This window comes from Bufo bufo, chromosome 6 (assembly GCF_905171765.1).
Source record: "Bufo bufo chromosome 6, aBufBuf1.1, whole genome shotgun sequence".
NCBI classification, from domain to species: Eukaryota; Metazoa; Chordata; class Amphibia; order Anura; family Bufonidae; genus Bufo; species Bufo bufo.
Window position 1 is genome coordinate 400,996,735 of NC_053394.1, and position 19,859 is coordinate 401,016,593.

Genomic DNA, 19,859 nt, shown 5'->3' on the forward strand with positions numbered 1-19,859 from the left:
TCACATATAATTTTGTGCACTACCTGGTGTATTGATATGCTGGTTTTATTAAATTGAACAACCCCCAAAAAAAATGAACTGGAAATTTGTGTAGACAGAAATAAATGGAAACTGATTTAGGCCTAAATTCGTTATCACTCACATATAATTTTTGTGCTCTACCCTGTGTATTGGTGTAGTAATCACGTATATGCTGGTTTTATTAAATTGAACAGCCCCCCAAAAAAATAAAATTACAACCCTGTGGAGACAGAAATAAATGGAAACAGATGATTGAGGCCTGACACCTAATATCACGTTATCACTCACATATAATTTTGGGCGCTACCCTGTGTATTGGTCTACTGATAGAGAGATATATAATATATATATATATATATATATATATATATACATACACTCACCTAAAGAATTATTAGGAACACCATACTAATACGGTGTTGGACCCCCTTTTGCCTTCAGAACTGCCTTAATTCTACGTGGCATTGATTCAACAAGGTCCTGATAGCATTCTATAGAAATGTTGGCCCATATTGATAGGATAGCATCTTGCAGTTAATGGGGGCCATTTTAGTACAGTGAACTCATTTTCATGTTCAAGAAACCAATTAGAAATGATTCGAGCTTTGTGACACGGTGCATTATCCTGCTGGAAGTAGCCATCAGAGGATGGATACATGTTCTCATTCTGTTTACGCCAAATTCGGACCATACCATTTGAATGTCTCAACAGAAATCGAGACTCATCAGACCAGGCAACATTTTTCCAGTCTTCAACAGTCCAATTTTGGCGAGCTCGTGCAAATTGTAGCCTCTTTTTCCTATTTGTAGTGGAGATGAGTGGTACCCGGTGGGGTCTTCTGCTGTTGTAGCCCATCCGCCTCAAGGTTGTGCGTGTTGTGGCTTCACAAATGCTTTGCTGCATACCTCGGTTGTAACAAGTGGTTATTTCAGTCAACGTTGCTCTTCTATCAGCTTGAATCAGTCGGCCCATTCTCCTCTGACCTCTAGCATCCACAAGGCATTTTTGCTCACAGGACTGCCGCATACTGGATGGGCAATTCCATGGAAATGTCAACCCCATCACACAAAAATGAAATTGTATTTAAAAACACAATATGTGTGTAATATTAATGTACACAATCTAAAGTTCAAGGAAATATTGTTTTGTAACTTTAAAAAAAAAGGCGCCTTGATGTAGCAATATTGTAAACCAAGATGGCCGATTTGCTTGCACAGATGGTGCATTCTTTGTCAAGTTTGTGATACCATCAAGTAAGCCAGGACGTTTTGACATTTGTTTGGTAAGTGCAGTCACTTGTAGCATGCATTAGAGATTTGATATTAATAGATAGAGACTTTCCACCATGTTTACAAGTCAACCACTAGCTGTTTAAAGATGGTGTGCATGAGCATGTGATTCCGTCACGATAACCGAGATTTTTCTTGCTATACGGGTCGGTATTTTATACAGGTCAGTAAAAAGTTTTGTGCAAAGCACTACCTTTACCAGGATTATTACTGTAAAAAGTCACAAATTTTCACATGTTATTAGGACAGTTATGGCACTGTGACGGAATCACCTGAATGTCCATAAGGCTATTTCATGCTAACTAGAGTGGTAGTATAGGTCTTTGAAGCATCCAATTTATTTTAGGTCTTTGAGTTTGTAGCAACTTGTGAGAAAGATGGGCAAAACTGATGCTGAGAGACGACGTGAAAGTCGACAAAGACAGAAAAGATGCAGGCCTGCATGAAGCAATGAAATTAAAGGATCAGAAGCAAGACAAGCGGACAGCAATGACACCAAGACACTTAAGAAATTCAACAAACAGCATAATATTGCTCAAAGAAGATACAGAGACAAGCAGAAGACAGTTCACAAGATAAAGCTTCTATATCTACAGCAGTTGCCGATACTCCATGCAGTCATGAATATGCTTTACCTTCATCATTTCTGTTCAATAGTAGGCAAAGTCTTTGCAAAGCACTTAAAGGGGTTGTCTGGGTTCAGAGCTGAACCTGGAAATACCCTTATTTTCACCCAGACAGCTCCCCTGAGGCTAGCATCGAAGCATCTCGATGGTAAGCTATGTTGTATAACAAAGTGAGAAAAATGATATCTGCTACTAGGCTATATACCAAGTAATGTATAACATATATAACAGAAACATTATCTTTTTCTTTTACATTCACAGAGATTTATTCTTTTTGAAACAAACTCATCTCTTTGTGTCCATTAAAAGTGATTCCGTCACAACATGTTATGGACAATTTACACAATGTAACAAAAGCAAAAAATATAAGTATTTTTGCTTAAATGTACAGTCTCATATATGCTTTGTCACACAATGCCAAAATGCATATAGCATATACTTTAGTAGCAGACTTATTTACCGTCAAATGTGGAAGCACATACTTAAATAGTGATTCCGTCACAAATGGAATTGCCCGGATGTTTTTCCCTTTTCACACCATTCTTTGTAGACCCTAGAAATGGTTGTGCGTGAAAATCCCAGTAACTGAGCAGATTGTGAAATACTTAGACCGGCCCGTCTGGCACCAACAACCATGCCACGCTGAAAATTGCTTAAATCACCTTTCTTTCCCATTGTGGCATTCAGTTTGGAGTTCAGGAGATTGCCTTGACCAGGACCACCCCCCTAAATGCATTGAAGCAACTGCCATGTGATTGGTTGACTAGATAATTGCATTAATAAGAAATAGAACAGGTGTTCCTAATAATTCTTTAGGTGAGTGTATATATACAGTACAGACCAAAAGTTTGGACACACCTTCTCATTCAAAGAGTTTTCTTTATTTTCATGACTATGAAGGCATCAAAACTATGAATTAACACATGTGGAATTATATACATAACAAACAAGTGTGAAACAACTGAAAATATGTCATATTCTAGGTTCTTCAAAGTAGCCACCTTTTGCTTTGATTACTGCTTTGCACACTCTTGGCATTCTCTTGATGAGCTTCAAGAGGTAGTCCCCTGAAATGGTCTTCCAACAGTCTTGAAGGAGTTCCCAGAGATTCTTAGCACTTGTTGGCCCTTTTGCCTTCACTCTGCGGTCCAGCTCACCCCAAACCATCTCGATTGGTTTCAGGTCCGGTGACAATTTTTCGGCTGACTGACTGACTGACCTTCATTTCTTAAAGTAATGATGGCCACTCGTTTTTCTTTACTTAGCTGCTTTTTTCTTGCTATAATACAAATTCTAACAGTCTATTCAGTAGGACTATCAGCTGTGTATTCACCTGACTTTTCCTCAACGCAACTGATGGTCCCAACACCATTTATAAGGCAAGAAATCTCACTTATTAAACCTGACAGGGCACACCTGTGAAGTGAAAACCATTTCAGGGGACTACCTCTTGAAGCTCATCAAGAGAATGCCAAGAGTGTGCAAAGCAGTAATCAAAGAAAAAGGTGGCTACTTTGAAGAACCTAGAATATGACATATTTTTAGTTGTTTCACACTTGTTTGTTATGAATATAATTCCACATGTGGAAATTTATAGTTTTGACGCCTTCAGTGTGAATCTACAAATAAAGAAAACTCTTTGAATGAGAAGGTGTGTCCAAACTTTTGGTCTGTACTGTATATATATATATATATATATATATATATATATATATACTGGTTTCATTAAATTGAACCCCCCCAACTGTGTGGAATCTGGATCTAGAATAAACAGAAACGGATGATTAAGGGCCAGACCTGATGCTTAATACCATGTTATCACTCACTGCACTAACCTGTGTATTGGTGTACTGATCACCTATATACTAGTTTAATTAAATTGAACATTAACCTTTCCCCCCGGTAATAGATGCTCCAGGTGTCCACTGTGGCGTGAACTTTGCCAAACACTGAGAATCGCACTGAGAACCTTCTCTGCCATGTCAGGATTGTTTTTTGGGAGAAATAATTCCGGCTGGGTATCTTCCAGTGAGGCTGAGCGCAAGCCATCAGCTCCCTAAAGGCAGGAGACTCAACTAAATGGTACAGTAGCAACTGCACCCCCAGCAACTTGGCCAGGTGGGAATTAAGCTTGCGCACCAGGGGATTGTTGGCTGTATAGAGTTGTTTCCTGTCCACAATTCCATTATCGATGCGTGTCGATGGAGCGGAGGAGGAGTCATCTGAGTGGGAGAAGCAGAAAGGGATGATATGAAAGACATCATACTGCCTGTGGATGCGGCCAGGCTGCCGCAAGGGAGGCCAGGAAAAAGACGGAACTCCTGTTTTGGTGCTGGCTGCCACCTTTGCTTGCCCACAGTATGGGGTGATGCTGCTTCCTGTGGTTCAATAAAGTTGTGGTGCCTATGTTTGCATTTGCATGCCCACATCCTATTTTGTTCTTGAAGAGCTTGCACAGGGCAATGTCTCTGTCTTCCGGCAGTGTGGAGACAAACTGTAAGTCGGGAGATACTTAGGCAGAGCTAAAGGCAGCCAAGCTTGGCATAGCTCTGGCACTCTTTGGGCCTGACCCACCTATGGTATCAGCAGCATCACCAGATACTGAAGCAGACATGGCCCTTGCTCTTCTTTGGGAGGTACTTCGTCTTTGCTCTTTATTACTGCCTCCATCCTCCTCCTCTGATATTGCCTCCTCAGCATCCCGATTCAGCTCCCAGGTCCTGTCCAGCACACAATCAACATCGGAGTCCTCACCATTATGACTGCTTTTATCAGACTGTGAGATATCATGGTGGGTTCTTTGGCCCTCCTCCCCAGCTCTGCATTTGCCTAACTGCCACTGTTGCTAGCCACAACAACAATACCGTGGCTACTACCACCGTGGCTGCTCTCACACAAGTTGTCAACAAGGAGTCTCTCTTCAGTATCTGCGATAGGAAGGGGCAGTGAAGACTGAGAGGACTCCACTGAAAGCCTTCTCTGGGGCTGCAAAGAGGAGCAGGAGGAACGCTGTGATCCCTGGCTCCTTGGCAAGGTGTCAGAAACCAAAGTCACATCCACATAATTCTGCTCCAACCTAAAGGAGAACTGAGGCATCCAATTCACAATCTCATCCTTTTTCTTCTCAACAATAATGTTGTGCCTTTCCGAAGCCAGACCCAACTGCGACCCACTTTGCTTTTTTGTTGCAAATTGAGATGAAGAAAAAATAGGCAGCACTCACCAATGGTTCATTTGCTTCTTTATTTCAAGCAGACAAGTGCTTCATGCGGCAAGGTAGCTGTTGGAAAGGGAAAGACATCGTATTGCACCTCCCTGTCTTTAAGTTCCAGGAAGCAAATTTGTAAACCGTTCCATACTTTGGAACCCTTCTGTAGTCCTGACATTTTTGGCCCTAATGTACACAGTGATACAAAGAAAGGACCCAGTGCCAGAATGTGGGTAGTAGCAGCATTAACTAACCGGCCAGAAGTAGTAGTAGTAGGTCGCAGTTCAACAGCAAAAGAATCACAGGTGGCACTGCTGAGGCGTGTTCACACTGGTGCGTGCCTGCACAAGCCTCTCGATACCTCCAAACAAAAACCAACAAGGTGGTGCACAATCCAAAAGATAAAGTCATTAAATCTTGCAAACTGAGATGAAGAAAAAATAGGCAGCACTCACCAATGGTTCATTTGCTTCTTTATTTCAAGCAGACAAGTAGCCACAACTTGTGTGAGAGCAGCCACGGTGGTAGTAGCCACGGTATTGTTGTTGTGGCTAGCAACAGTGGCAGTTAGGGCAAATGCAGAGCTGGGGAGGAGGGCCAAAGAACCCACCATGATATCTCACAGTCTGATAAAAGCAGTCAGAATGGTGAGGACTCCGATGTTGATTGTGTGCTGGACAGGACAGTTTACAAATTTGCTTCCTGGAACTTGAAGACAGGGAGGTGCAATACGATGTCTTTCCCTTTCCAACAGCACACTGCAGACAGTACTATAGTACAGTAGACTTTGGAAATATTGTAGTATCTACGCCATTAACGGATTTGTGTCCGATGTCTTTTGCTCGTTAAAATATGCAGATTCTGAAAAAAATGTTTTCAGGTGTAAAACATAATAGCTCCTAGATGGGACAAACCCAGGCACTCAACATATATAGAAATATAATACAAAAATATATATACAAAAAATCATAATTACACTTACCAGTAATTGGATTTTCCAGAACCCATGACAGCACCATAGAGAGATGGATCCACCCCCACAACTGGACAGGGAGCTCCAGAGCAATCAAAAAGGGAACACCCACTTCCTCCCTCAGTGTTGATTTCAGTAGATCAGTAGGAGCCGTACAAAATAGAATTCCTATAACCTCATTCTTCCTTTTTCTTTTTACTTGAAAGACGGAAACAATTTTCATCAACCATAGGCACCAGGGAGGGAATTAGAGGGGTGCTGTCCTGGGTTCTGGAAAATCTAATTACCAGTAAGTGTAATTATCATTTTTCCTTTCACCCATGACAGCACCATAGAGAGATCGACTACCCGAGATAAAAAAAACACCCCTTGGGAGGGACATGCTTGAAAAGTAATCTTAAGCTATAAAGAGCCCAAAGCTAACAAGAGGTCCAACTAAAAAAGTGGGAACAATAAACATCCTAACCCATGAATTTCAACATTATATCTTAAACCCAGGATAATCTATTAAAATAAATCTTATATGGGTTTCTCATCAAATGATAACATAAATCATAACTGATTTAACAACACATCTTAGAGAAGTACTTATCTTGACGCAGAATGATCAAAAGCTGAAGATGATTGCTGAACACCGATTCCTTTGGTGCAGATTATATTCCGCGACAGATGTTTCTTCCCCAGGAAAGGCCCTTCCAAGGCACGCCACCTGCACTGTTGAATCTTCAGGGAGCGCGTAGCTGGAACTCACCCGGCATGCTCCCCACCAAGTGATCCAAGATCCACTGGAGGACCAGAAGAACTTCAAATGCCAAAATCTCCAAACTTTCTCGCAATCTGGCATCCATGATAGAACCCTACCGTGGCATCAACCCCTTATCTGGAGGAGCTCACGGATCTGCTGCAAGAGGTCCAAAGAGCCCCCTGGACCCTTCAGACCTCCTAGGGTCCCCACCGCTGGAAACTACCGCACAAAGGACCCCAGCAGACAACCGCCAACCCTCTAGGGTCTCCCTGGGAAGTTCTAGATCGGCGGCAAGTATTTATAGGGTTTTGCTGATGAGCCATAGCTCCTGTAGGCCATCCAGACTAAATGGACCAGCCCATCTTCTTATTCCCAACTAGGAGCCATAGAGGGCTTTGTTGGTACGCCATATGTCTTGTAGGCCATCCAAACAACATGGTCCAGCCCATATCTTCACTCCCAACTAGGAGACTTATAGGGCCTCGTTGGTGTACTATGCTTATTGTAGATCATTAAACTACAAACTGTCAATCAGGAATAGCCACAGAACCAGTTAATCATGTAGGCATAGCCATCAAGGCAGACCAACACCAAGACATGGTTGCATCTCAGGTACAGTTGGTCGCATAAACACCCGCTCAGAGCCAGGTACCGTCATCCAGATACTGTTGCAAGAACTGATAGTTATCAAGACACGGCGGCACAAGCCGCCAGCCCCACAGACATGGCGACCAAAGCAGCCAATCATGCAAACAGAGCCACAGAAGCCACTAACCATGCAATAACGGCCCATGTAAAGTAAGCAGCTGAACAAACACAGCTGCACTAGATAAGCCCAGCAGCAGAAGCAGCCAGCTACAATGCAAAGCTAGAGGAGCAGTCATCCCAGGCAAGCATAACATAGAAGCAGTCAGCTCTATAGGAACATAAGGCCATGAAAAAAGCCACCCTGCCACAGAGACTGACTTTTTTTTTTTATTACCACAGGCTCAAGGCAGTGAACCAGAAAGCCCCGGGCTCCCATGATTTTTTAATCATGGACCCAAAGGGGTAACCAGCCAGCCAGGCATATACTTAAGGGCAGCCAGCCAGACAGGCAACAACTCAGAAGGCAGACAGACAGGCAAATACTCAAAAGGCAGTCAGCCGACCAGGCAAAGAGTCAAAAGGCAGTCAGCCAGACAGGCATAGACCCCAAGGCTGTCAGCTGACCCAGCATGGATGCACAAGTGTTCAACCAACCAGGCATAGATGCACAGGCGCTCAGCAGACCAGCCTTTCAACGAAGCAGGTATAGATGCATAGGTGGACCGCCAACTAGGCGTTCAACAAAGCCGGCATAGAGGATAGATGCAAAAAAGTTCAGCCAGACAGGCATAGCCGCACAGCCATACAGCCAAGCATACACAGGGCATCGGAATTCAATGAAACCAACATAAGATCAAAAGGCATTCAGCCTGAAGCCAATAAGCAACTAACCAGGCCCCAATGCTATCAGGCCTCAAAAACCAAGAGGCAGGCAGCCAGGCCCTGAAGCCCAGAGGCAGACAGCCAGGCCCTGAAGCCCAGAGGCAGGCAGCCAGGCCCTGAAGCCCAGAGGCAGACAACCAGGCCCTGAAGCCCAGAGGCAGGCAGCCAGGCCCTATAGCCCAGAGGCAGGCAGCCAGGCCTTGAAGCCCAGAGGCAGGCAGCCAGGCCCTATAGCCCAGAGGCAGGCAGCAGGCCCTGGAGCCCAGAGGCAGGCAGCCAGGCCCTATAGCCCAGAGGCAGGCAGCAGGCCCTGGAGCCCAGAGGCAGGCAGCCAGGCCCTATAGCCCAGAGGCAGGCAGCCAGGCCCTGAAGCCATGGGGCAGACAACCAGGCCCTGAAGCCATGAGGCAGACAACCAGGCCCTGAAGCCACACAAATATTCAAACCTATCAATCATGCTAAAGGTACCAGACAAATTCATACCAACCACACAACACAAATATTCGCTATATAACCTAAGTTCATAAGGTGTTCCTTGTTTCATAGCCCTGGAGGCTGCATGCTCCAGGCTCCTCTGCCCAGAGGACAGGAAACCACACTGACGGAGGAAGTAGGTGTTCCCCTTTTGATTGCTCTGGGGATTCCTGTCCAGTTGTGGGGGTGGATCCATCTCCTTTAGTGTATCATTCGCTGGCTCTTCTTCTTCTCCTCTTCCTCTTGATGTTGGAGTTCCTCAGGGCTCAGTACGAGGTCCTCTACTCTTCTCCCTCTATACAGCCCCCATCGGACAAACTATCAGTAGATTTGGCTTTCGATACCATCTCTATGCTGACGACACCCAACTATACACTTCATCCCCTGACATCACCCCTACTTTACTCCTAAACACCAGTAACTGTCTGGCAGCTGTCTCTAACATTATGTCCTCTATGTATCTAAAACTGAACCTCTCAAAAAAATGACCTTCTTGTCTTTCCCCCATCTACTAACTCCCCTAAACTTGACATTTCAATTTCGGTCTGCAGCACTAATATAACTCCTGTGCAACATGGCCGCTGTCTTGGGGCCACATTTGACGCTGATCTTTCCTTTGTTCCCCATATTCAATCACGTACACGCTCTTGTCGTCTGCACCTCAAGAATATCGCCAGAATCCGCCCTTTTCTTACGGTGGAAACAGCAAAAACTCTTGTTGTTGCCTTGATTCATTCTCGTCTTGACTACTGCAACGCATTACTAATCGGTCTCCCTCTCACTAAACTCTCCCCCGTTCACCGTTCAGTCTGTTCTAAATGCTGCAGCCAGGCCTATCTATCTATCTATCTATCTATCTATCTATCTATCCAACCAACCGCTACACTGATGCTATAGCCTGTGCCAGTCACTTCACTGGTTGCCTATCCACCACAGAATACAGTTCAAACTTCTCACCCACAAAGCTCTCCACAGCGCCGCACCTCCATACATCTCCTCCCTCATCTCCATCTACCACCCTACTCGTACTCTCCCCAGTGCTGCACCTCCATACATCTCCTCCCTCATCTCCATCTACCACCCTACTCGTACTCTCCCCAGTGCTGCACCTCCATAGATCTCCTCCCTCATCTCCATCTACCACCCTACTCCTGCTCTCCCCAGTGCTGCACCTCCATACATCTCCTCCCTCATCTCCATCTACCACCCTACTCCTGCTCTCCCCAGTGCCGCACCTCCATACATCTCCTCCCTCATCTCCATCTACCACCCTACTCGTACTCTCCCCAGTGCTGCACCTCCATACATCTCCTCCCTCATCTCCATCTACCACCCTACTCCTGCTCTCCCCAGTGCTGCACCTCCATACATCTCCTCCCTCATCTCCATCTACCACCCTACTCGTACTCTCCCCAGTGCTGCACCTCCATACATCTCCTCCCTCATCTCCATCTACCACCCTACTCGTACTCTCCACAGTGCCGCACCTCCATACATCTCCTCCCTCATCTCCATCTACCACCCTACTCGTACTCTCCCCAGTGCTGCACCTCCATACATCTCCTCCCTCATCTCCATCTACCACCCTACTCGTACTCTCCCCAGTGCTGCACCTCCATACATCTCCTCCCTCATCTCCATCTACCACCCTACTCCTGCTCTCCCCAGTGCTGCACCTCCATACATCTCCTCCCTCATCTCCATCTACCACCCTACTCCTGCTCTCCCCAGTGCCGCACCTCCATACATCTCCTCCCTCATCTCCATCTACCACCCTACTCGTACTCTCCCCAGTGCTGCACCTCCATACATCTCCTCCCTCATCTCCATCTACCACCCTACTCCTGCTCTCCCCAGTGCTGCACCTCCATACATCTCCTCCCTCATCTCCATCTACCACCCTACTCGTACTCTCCCCAGTGCTGCACCTCCATACATCTCCTCCCTCATCTCCATCTACCACCCTACTCGTACTCTCCACAGTGCCGCACCTCCATACATCTCCTCCCTCATCTCCATCTACCACCCTACTCGTACTCTCCCCAGTGCTGCACCTCCATACATCTCCTCCCTCATCTCCATCTACCACCCTACTCGTACTCTCCCCAGTGCTGCACCTCCATACATCTCCTCCCTCATCTCCATCTACCACCCTACTCGTACTCTCCCCAGTGCTGCACCTCCATACATCTCCTCCCTCATCTCCATCTACCACCCTACTCCTGCTCTCCCCAGTGCTGCACCTCCATACATCTCCTCCCTCATCTCCATCTACCACTTATCCTGCTCTCCCCAGTGCTGCACCTCCATACATCTCCTCCCTCATCTGCATCTACCACCCTACTCGTGCTCTCCCAAGTGCTGCACCTCCATACATCTCCTCCCTCATCTCCATCTACCACCCTACTCGTGCTCTCCCCAGTGCTGCACCTCCATACATCTCCTCCCTCATCTCCATCTACCACCCTACTCCTGCTCTCCCCAGTGCTGCACCTCCATACATCTCCTCCCTCATCTCCATCTACCACCCTACTCCTGCTCTCCCCAGTGCTGCACCTCCATACATCTCCTCCCTCATCTCCATCTACCACCCTACTCGTACTCTCCCCAGTGCTGCACCTCCATACATCTCCTCCCTCATCTCCATCTACCACCCTACTCGTGCTCTCCCCAGTGCTGCACCTCCATACATCTCCTACCTCATCTCCATCTACCACCCTACTCGTGCTCTCCATTCTGTTAGCGACCTAAGATTAATAACCTCCATAATTCGTACCTCTCACTCCCGTCTTCAGGACTTTTCTCGAGCTGCACCTACTCTCTGGAATACTCTGCCCCGGAATACTAGGTCAATCCACAACTTCTCCACCTTCAAACGTGCCTTAAAAACACATCTTTTCAGGCAGGCTTATCAAGCTACCTAAACTGACTATTCCCCGACTAAACTCCCCCCCCCCCCCAACTCCTCTGGCCTGAACTCTATCCTCTCGCAGTCCCAAACCCGAAGCAGATCGGCCGACACCACTCCTGTCTGTTCAATAATGGCTCAAATTCTACTTATCACAATGAACTACCTTATGTGTCACTCCCAATTCCTCATAGATTGTAAGCTCTTGCGAGCAGGGCCCTGACTCCTAGTGTTTCAGTTGCATATTATCCAGTTACGTTTGTTTTGTACATGAACCCTATGAACTTGTAAAGTGCTGCGGAATATGGTGGCGCTATATAAATAAATGTTATTATTATTATCTCTCTATGGTGCTGTCATGGGTGTAGGGAAAATATATCTTTATTGGAATCAATAAAACAAATAAATAAATGCATACATTGGCAAAGACAAACACAGCCACATGGAGAGTGCACGAAAGACGTTGGGACATCACCGAGATAAAAAAACATGATTCACAACATATACACAATACAGACCCGGCACCTCCAAGAGACCCCAACACATGTTACGCGTCAGCTTCCTCAGAGGACAGCTCCACTACATACACATCACACAGACACAGCTCTACTACATACACATCACACAGAGACAGCTCTACTACATACACATCACACAGAGACAGCTCCTCTACATACACATCACACAGAGACAGCTCCGCTACATACACATCACACAGAGACAGCTCTGCTACATACACATCACACAGAGACAGCTCTGCTACATACACATCACACAGACACAGCTCTACTACATACACATCACACAGAGACAGCTCCGCTACATACACATCACACAGAGACAGCTCCGCTACATACACATCACACAGAGACAGCTCCGCTACATACACATCACACAGAGAGAGCTCTGCTATATACACATCACACAGAGACAGCTCCGCTACATACACATCACACAGAGACAGCTCTGCTACATACACATGACACAGAGACAGCTCTGCTACATACACGTCACACAGAGACAGTTCCGCTATATACACATCACACAGACAGCTCCGCTACATACACATCACACAGAGACAGCTCTGCTATATACACATCACACAGAGACAGCTCTGCTACATAGACATCACACAGAGGCAGCTCTGCTACATACACATCACACAGAGACAGCTCTGCTACATATACATCACACAGAGACAGCTCTGCTACATACACGTCACACAGAGACAGCTCCGCTACATACACATCACACAGAGACAGTTCCGCTATATACACATCACACAGACAGCTCCGCTACATACACATCACACAGAGACAGCTCTGCTATATACACATCACACAGAGACAGCTCTGCTACATACACATCACACAGAGACAGCTCCGCTACATACACATCACACAGAGACAGCTCCGCTACATACACATCACACAGAGACAGCTCCACTACATACACATCACACAGAGACAGCTCCGCTACATACACATCACACAGAGACAGCTCTGCTACATACACATCACACAGACACAGCTCTACTACATACACATCACACAGACACAGCTCTGCTACATACACATCACACAGAGACAGCTCCGCTACATACACATCACACAGAGACAGCTCCGCTACATACACATCACACAGAGAGAGCTCTGCTATATACACATCACACAGAGACAGCTCCGCTACATACACATCACACAGAGACAGCTCTGCTACATACACATGACACAGAGACAGCTCTGCTACATACACGTCACACAGAGACAGTTCCGCTATATACACATCACACAGAGACAGCTCCTCTACATACAGATCACACAGAGACAGCTCCGCTACATACACATCACACAGAGACAGCTCTGCTATATACACATCACACAGAGACAGCTCTGCTACATACACATCACACAGAGACAGCTCCGCTACATACACATCACACAGAGACAGCTCCGCTACATACACATCACACAGAGACAGCTCCGCTACATACACATCACACAGAGACAGCTCCTCTACATACACATCACACAGAGACATCTCCGCTACATACACATCACACAGAGACAGCTCCGCTACATACACATCACACAGAGACAGCTCCGCTACATACACATCACACAGAGAGAGCTCTGCTATATACACATCACACAGAGACAGCCCCGCTACATACACATCACACAGAGACAGCTCTGCTACATACACATCACACAGAGACAGCTCTGCTACATACACATCACACAGAGACAGCTCTGCTACATACACATCACACAGAGACAGCTCCGCTACATACACATCACACAGAGACAGCTCTGCTACATACACATCACACAGAGACAGCTCTGCTACATACACATCACACAGAGACAGCCCCGCTACATACACATCACACAGAGACAGCTCTGCTACATACACATCACACAGAGACAGCTCTGCTACATACACATCACACAGAGACAGCTCTGCTACATATACACTGTATTTACATCCTGCATACACCAAGGAGAAAAGTCTGTAACAGCAGCACCTGGTCATGTGATCTCAGATCCCTCCCATCCATGGTCACAATGTCATCAAAGGTCCTTTATCCCTTCACAACATGCTGGAGCCTAACTTGTCCTATACTTGGTCACATGGTCATGACATCATCACAGGTCCTTTACCTGCCCCAGCAGCACAGCCTAGAGCCTGATTCCTCCCACACATGATCACATGGTAATAATATAATCACAGGTCCTTTACCTCTATAAGCACAGCGCAGAACCTGACTCCTCCCTTCACATGATCACATGGTCATGACATCATGAAAGGTCCTTTAGCCCACTAGTCTCCCCCATACATGTAGTGTCCAGCGGTGCAGATGGAGGTAGGTGTACAGTCACCGCCATCGTCTGTCAGGATTACTGGGGCAGGTAATCAGTCAGTGAGGACAGAATCCGCCTTCTCAGAACTGGAGGAAGTTTGTCCCGGACGGTGACCCGTAGTTTCCAGCTACAGAGGTGTCTTTTCTGAACTCGCTGAGCAGAAGCTGGAGTTAACCCTTTCTGGACCAAACCAATTTGGGCATGTGCGTTGCTGTTTTTTCTCCCCGTCTTCCGTAAGCCGTTTAAGTCTTTTATTCCTAGGTTGTCGGAGCCGTAGGGGGATTTTGGGGAATGCGTTTTATTTCTTTTAGTGTCAGCATTTGAAGAGGACCTTAGGCTACTTTCACACTGGCGTTTCTGTGTCCGCTTGTGAGATCCGTTTCAGGGATCTCACAAGCGGCCCCAAACAGATCAGTTCAGCCCCAATGCATTCTGAATGGATAAGGATCTGCTCAGAAGGCATCAGTTTGCCTCCGTTCAGCCTCCATTCCGCTCTGGAGGCAGCTTGCAGCATTTTGGTGTCCGCCTGGCGTTGCTGAGCCAAATGGATCCGTCCTGACTTAATGGGGACGGATCCGTTTTTAATGACACAATATGGTGCAATTGAAAACGGATCCGTCCCCCATTGACTTTCAATGTAAGTCAGGACGGATCCGTTTTGACTTTGACTTTTTTTTAAAAAGAATAATGCAAACTGATCCATTCGGAACGGATACAAGCGTTTGCATTATCGGTGCGGATCTATCTGTGCAAATACCAGACGGATCCGCACCGAATGCAGGTGTGAAAGTAGCCTTATATGCGATTTTATTAAGGGAGATATTTACCTGTACTTGCGGGGTACCCCACACTGATGCTGCCACCCTGCTTGATTTAAAAAAAAATATATGCCTCCTATGCCCCGCCGGATTTCTCCCGCTCAGTGTGCTAATACTGAGCATCGGACCAATGAGGACGAGACGGAGTTAGAAACATAGAATGTGTCGGCAGATAAGAACCATTTGGCCCATCCAGTCTGCCCAATATACTGAATACTATGGATAGCCCCTGGCCCTATCTTATATGAAGGATGGCCTTATGCCTATCCCATGCATGCTTAAACTCCTTCACTGTATTTGCAGCTACCACTTCTGCAGGAAGGCTATTCCATGCATCCACTACTCTCTCAGTAAAGTAATACTTCCTGATATTACTTTTAAACCTTTGCCCCTCTAATTTAAAACTATGTCCTCTTGTAGCAGTTTTTCTTCTTTTAAATATTCTCTCCTCTTTTACCTTGTTGATTCCCTTTATGTATTTAGCAGTTTCTATCATATCCCCTCTGTCTCGTCTTTCTTCCAAGCTATACATGTTAAGGTCCTTTAATCTTTCCTGGTAAGTTTTATCCTGCAATCCATGTACTAGTTTAGTAGCTCTTCTCTGAACTCTCTCCAAAGTATCAATATCCTTCTGGATATATGGTCTCCAGTACTGAGCACAATACTCCAAATGAGGTCTCACTAGTGCTCTGTAGAGCGGCATGAGCGCCTCCCTCTTTCTACTGGTAATGCCTCTCCCTATACACCCGAGCATTCTGCTAGCATTTCCTGCTGCTCTATGACATTGTCTGCCAATCCAAAAAATCTATAAGATTAGTTTGACATGATGTTCCACAATCCTCTCTTAAGTATGGTTTTCATTAATTTCCCCACTTTTGATGTCAGGCTTACTGGCCTATAGTTGCCCGATTCCTCCCTACTAGCTTTCTTGTGAATGGGCACAACAATTGCTAATTTCCAATCTTCTGGGACGACTCCTGTTACCAGTGATTGGTTAAATAAATCTGTTAATGGTTTTGCTAGTTCACTGCTAAGCTCTTTTAATAGCTTTGGGTGTATCCCATCAGGCCCCTGTGACTTATTTGTATTAATTTTAGACAGCTGACTTAGGCTACTTTCACACTTGCGGCAGGACGGATCCGACATGCTGTTCACCATGTCGGATCCGTCCTGCGGCTATTTCGCCGTGCCGCCGGACTGCCGCTCCGTCTCCATTGACTATAATGGGGGCGGAGCTGCGGCGCATGCACGGCGGTGGACGGCGAAAGCCTGACATGCATTAATTTTAGTCCGGCGGCCTTTCGCCGTGCACTGCCGTGCTGCGCTGGAGCTCCGCCCCCCATCCCCATTATAGTCAATGGGGACAGAGCTGCATTACCAATAGAAAGAGTACCCTTAGAACCTCTTCCTCTGTAAAGACACATGCATCAAAAGATTAATTAGTCTTCTTTCCTAACTGAGATCCTTTTCCTTCATTTTCCTTTGTAAAAACTGAACAGAAGTATTCATTGAGGCAGTCGGCTAGTTCTTTATCTTCTTCCATATACCTTCCTTCTTTTGTTTTTAATTTGGTAATTCCTTCTTTTAGTTTCCTTTTTTCATTTATGTATCTGAAGAATGTCTTATAACCTTTTTTCCCTGACTGAGCTCATTTCTCTTCTGCCTGTGCTTTAGAAGCTCTTATAACTTGTTTGGCCTCTCTCTGCCTAATCCTATAAATTTGCCTGTCATCCTCGTTTTATTTTTTTTATAATTACTAAATGCTATCTTTTTGTTTTTAATGATTTTGGCCACTTCTGCTGAGTACCACAGTGGTCTTTTCCTTTTTTTGCTTTTACTGACTAGCCTAATGCAATTTTCTGTTGCCTTCAATATTGCCACTTTTAAGTAGTCCCATTTCTCTTGGACTCCAATGAAACTGTTCCAATCTGATAGGGACTCGTATACCACTAATCTAATTTTAGAAAAGTCAGTTTTTCTAAAATCTAAAACTTGTTTTTGTGTGGTGTGACTCAGTCACTGTACTTATAGTAAACCACACTGACTGGTGATCACTAGATCTCAAGCTTTCCCCTACAGTAATATCATATACCAGGGAGTTGTTCTCCCTGAGCGCCTCCTTCTCCCTGGCTGTAGCGCTGTCCAATCGCAGGCAGAACGTCACAGCCTGGGAGGTTTTTTCTCCCTAGCTGTGACGCTCTCTGATGCGAATGGACAGCGCTACAGCCAGGGAGAAGGAGGCGCTCAGGGAGAACAACTCAGTCCCCTCCCATTTGCTCCGATGCTAATGTATTAGCACAATGAGCGGGAGAAATCCAGCGGGGCATAAGAGGCATATTTAAAAAAATCAAGCAGGGTGGCAGCATCAGCCCTCCCTTAAATGGGTATTCCCATCTTAGACAATGGGGGCATATCGCTAGGATATGCCCCATTGTCTGATAGGTGCGGGTCCCACCGCTGGAACCCGCACCTATATCGAGAAGGGAGCATGTGCAGTGCGGTCTCCTTCACTTTTGGGGCTCCGTTCTCGATATAGGTGCGGGTCCCAGTGGTGGAAGCCGCACCTATAAGACAATGGGGGCATATTCTAGCGATATGCTCCCATTGTCAGAGATGAGAAAACCCCTTTAATAAAATCACATGAAAAGTTCTCTTTAATGTTTCAAGAAAGTATCAAGAAACTGTGAAAATAAAAATTACTTATGGAGTGAAAGGAAAAAAACATAATTTTAGGGGGTTTTGTGAAGTTTTATTAGGTTGAAAAAAAACTGCAATTCTGGCATAATTTTTTTTTAAAGCGTTCGCCAGGCAGGATAAATAAGGTGATGATCTGACCCTGTCCCTCATAGATGTCTAATGGATAAGATCAGGTCCACAGGCCTAGAGAGTACAGTCCATGTCCAGAGACTTGTGGTCAATGACTCTGTAACGGGGTTCCGAAGGTGCACTTGGTCCCCCATTTCCCGCAGACCTGTTGCTTAGCTTTGGGAATGTGGATCTGTGTTTGACCTCATTCCCAGGGCGGCTTTACTGCTGGGTGGCTCCCTGCTCCTAAGTCTGCCTTGAGCGCCGAGCTGATCACTCGGTGCTCAACTGGTTGGTCTGTCGGTCATGTGACGCTGGCCACGTCACATGACCCTCACTCCCCACTATAAATACAGGCAGCCTGCTAGCCACAGGTTGCCTGTTAATTTCTAGGTTCCTGGCTATTTGTTGGACTACTGAATACTCACCTGATTCCGTTCCCTGACAATCCTTTGCCTGCTCCTCCTGTACTGCGCATCCGTCCTGGTATTGTGACCTCGGCTCCCACCTGACTACTCTCTTAGGACTCCTCTGGTACTTCTCTGCTCTCCTGGTATTTGACCCCGGCTTCTCCTGACCATTCTTTGCTTAACCCTTTGTACTGCGTAGCTCTCTTGGTTCTGACCCGGTCCGTTCATGTTCCGTATTTTGTCTTGTCTGTCTTCCCTGCACGTATCCTAAGTTAGGGACTGTCGTCCAGTTGTCCCCTGTCATCAGGACTCGTGAGGCAAGTAGGCAGGGCCAGGGGTGAGGGTGGAGCGCAGTGGTCACTATCCCTCCCCCTGTGTGTGTGTGTGGACGTGACCGTTACAGACTCCTATTCCGAATAGTCCCCGGTTATAAGTGGTGACCCCAAGGTTCAGTGCTCGTTGCCCTATTATATAAAGTATTAATTATATAGAGGATGGGGGTAGTAGTAGTGTTTCTATTTTAGCAGATGACCCCAAGCTATGTAGTACTGTGCAGTCCATGGACGATGTCCATAAACTACAAGCTGACTTGGACTCTGAGCGATTGGGCATCAACTTATATAAATGTAAAGTTCTGCCTCTTGGTAGTAATAATCTCTGTGCATCATATGTCCTAGGGCAGTGGTGGCGAACCTATGGCACGGGTGCCAGAGGCGGCACTCAGAGCCCTCTCTGTTGGCACCCACGCCCTGGAAAAAGTCTATGGGGTACCAATATGCCTTAGGGTACTTTCACACTTGCGTTGTGAAGATCCGGTAGGCAGTTCAGTCGCCGGAACTGCCTGCCGGATGCGGAAATCCGTGTGCAAACGGATAGCATTTGTAGATGGATCTGGATGCGGATCCGTCTAACAAATGCATTGAAACACCGGATCCTTCTCTCCAGTGTCATCCGGAAAAACGGATCCGGTATTTATGTTTTTGCATTTTTAAAGGTATGCACATGCGCAGACCGGAAATCCGGATCCGTTTTGCCGGAACACTTAGTGCTGGATCCGACATTAATGCATTTCAATGGAAAATAATGCTGGATCCGGCATTCCTGCAAGTGTTCCGGAATTTTGGACGGAGAAAATACTGTAGCATGCTGCGGTATTTTCTCTGGCCAAATACCATTAGATTGACTGAACTGAAGACATCCTGATGCATACTGAACGGATGCTCTCCATTCAGAATGCATGGGGATGA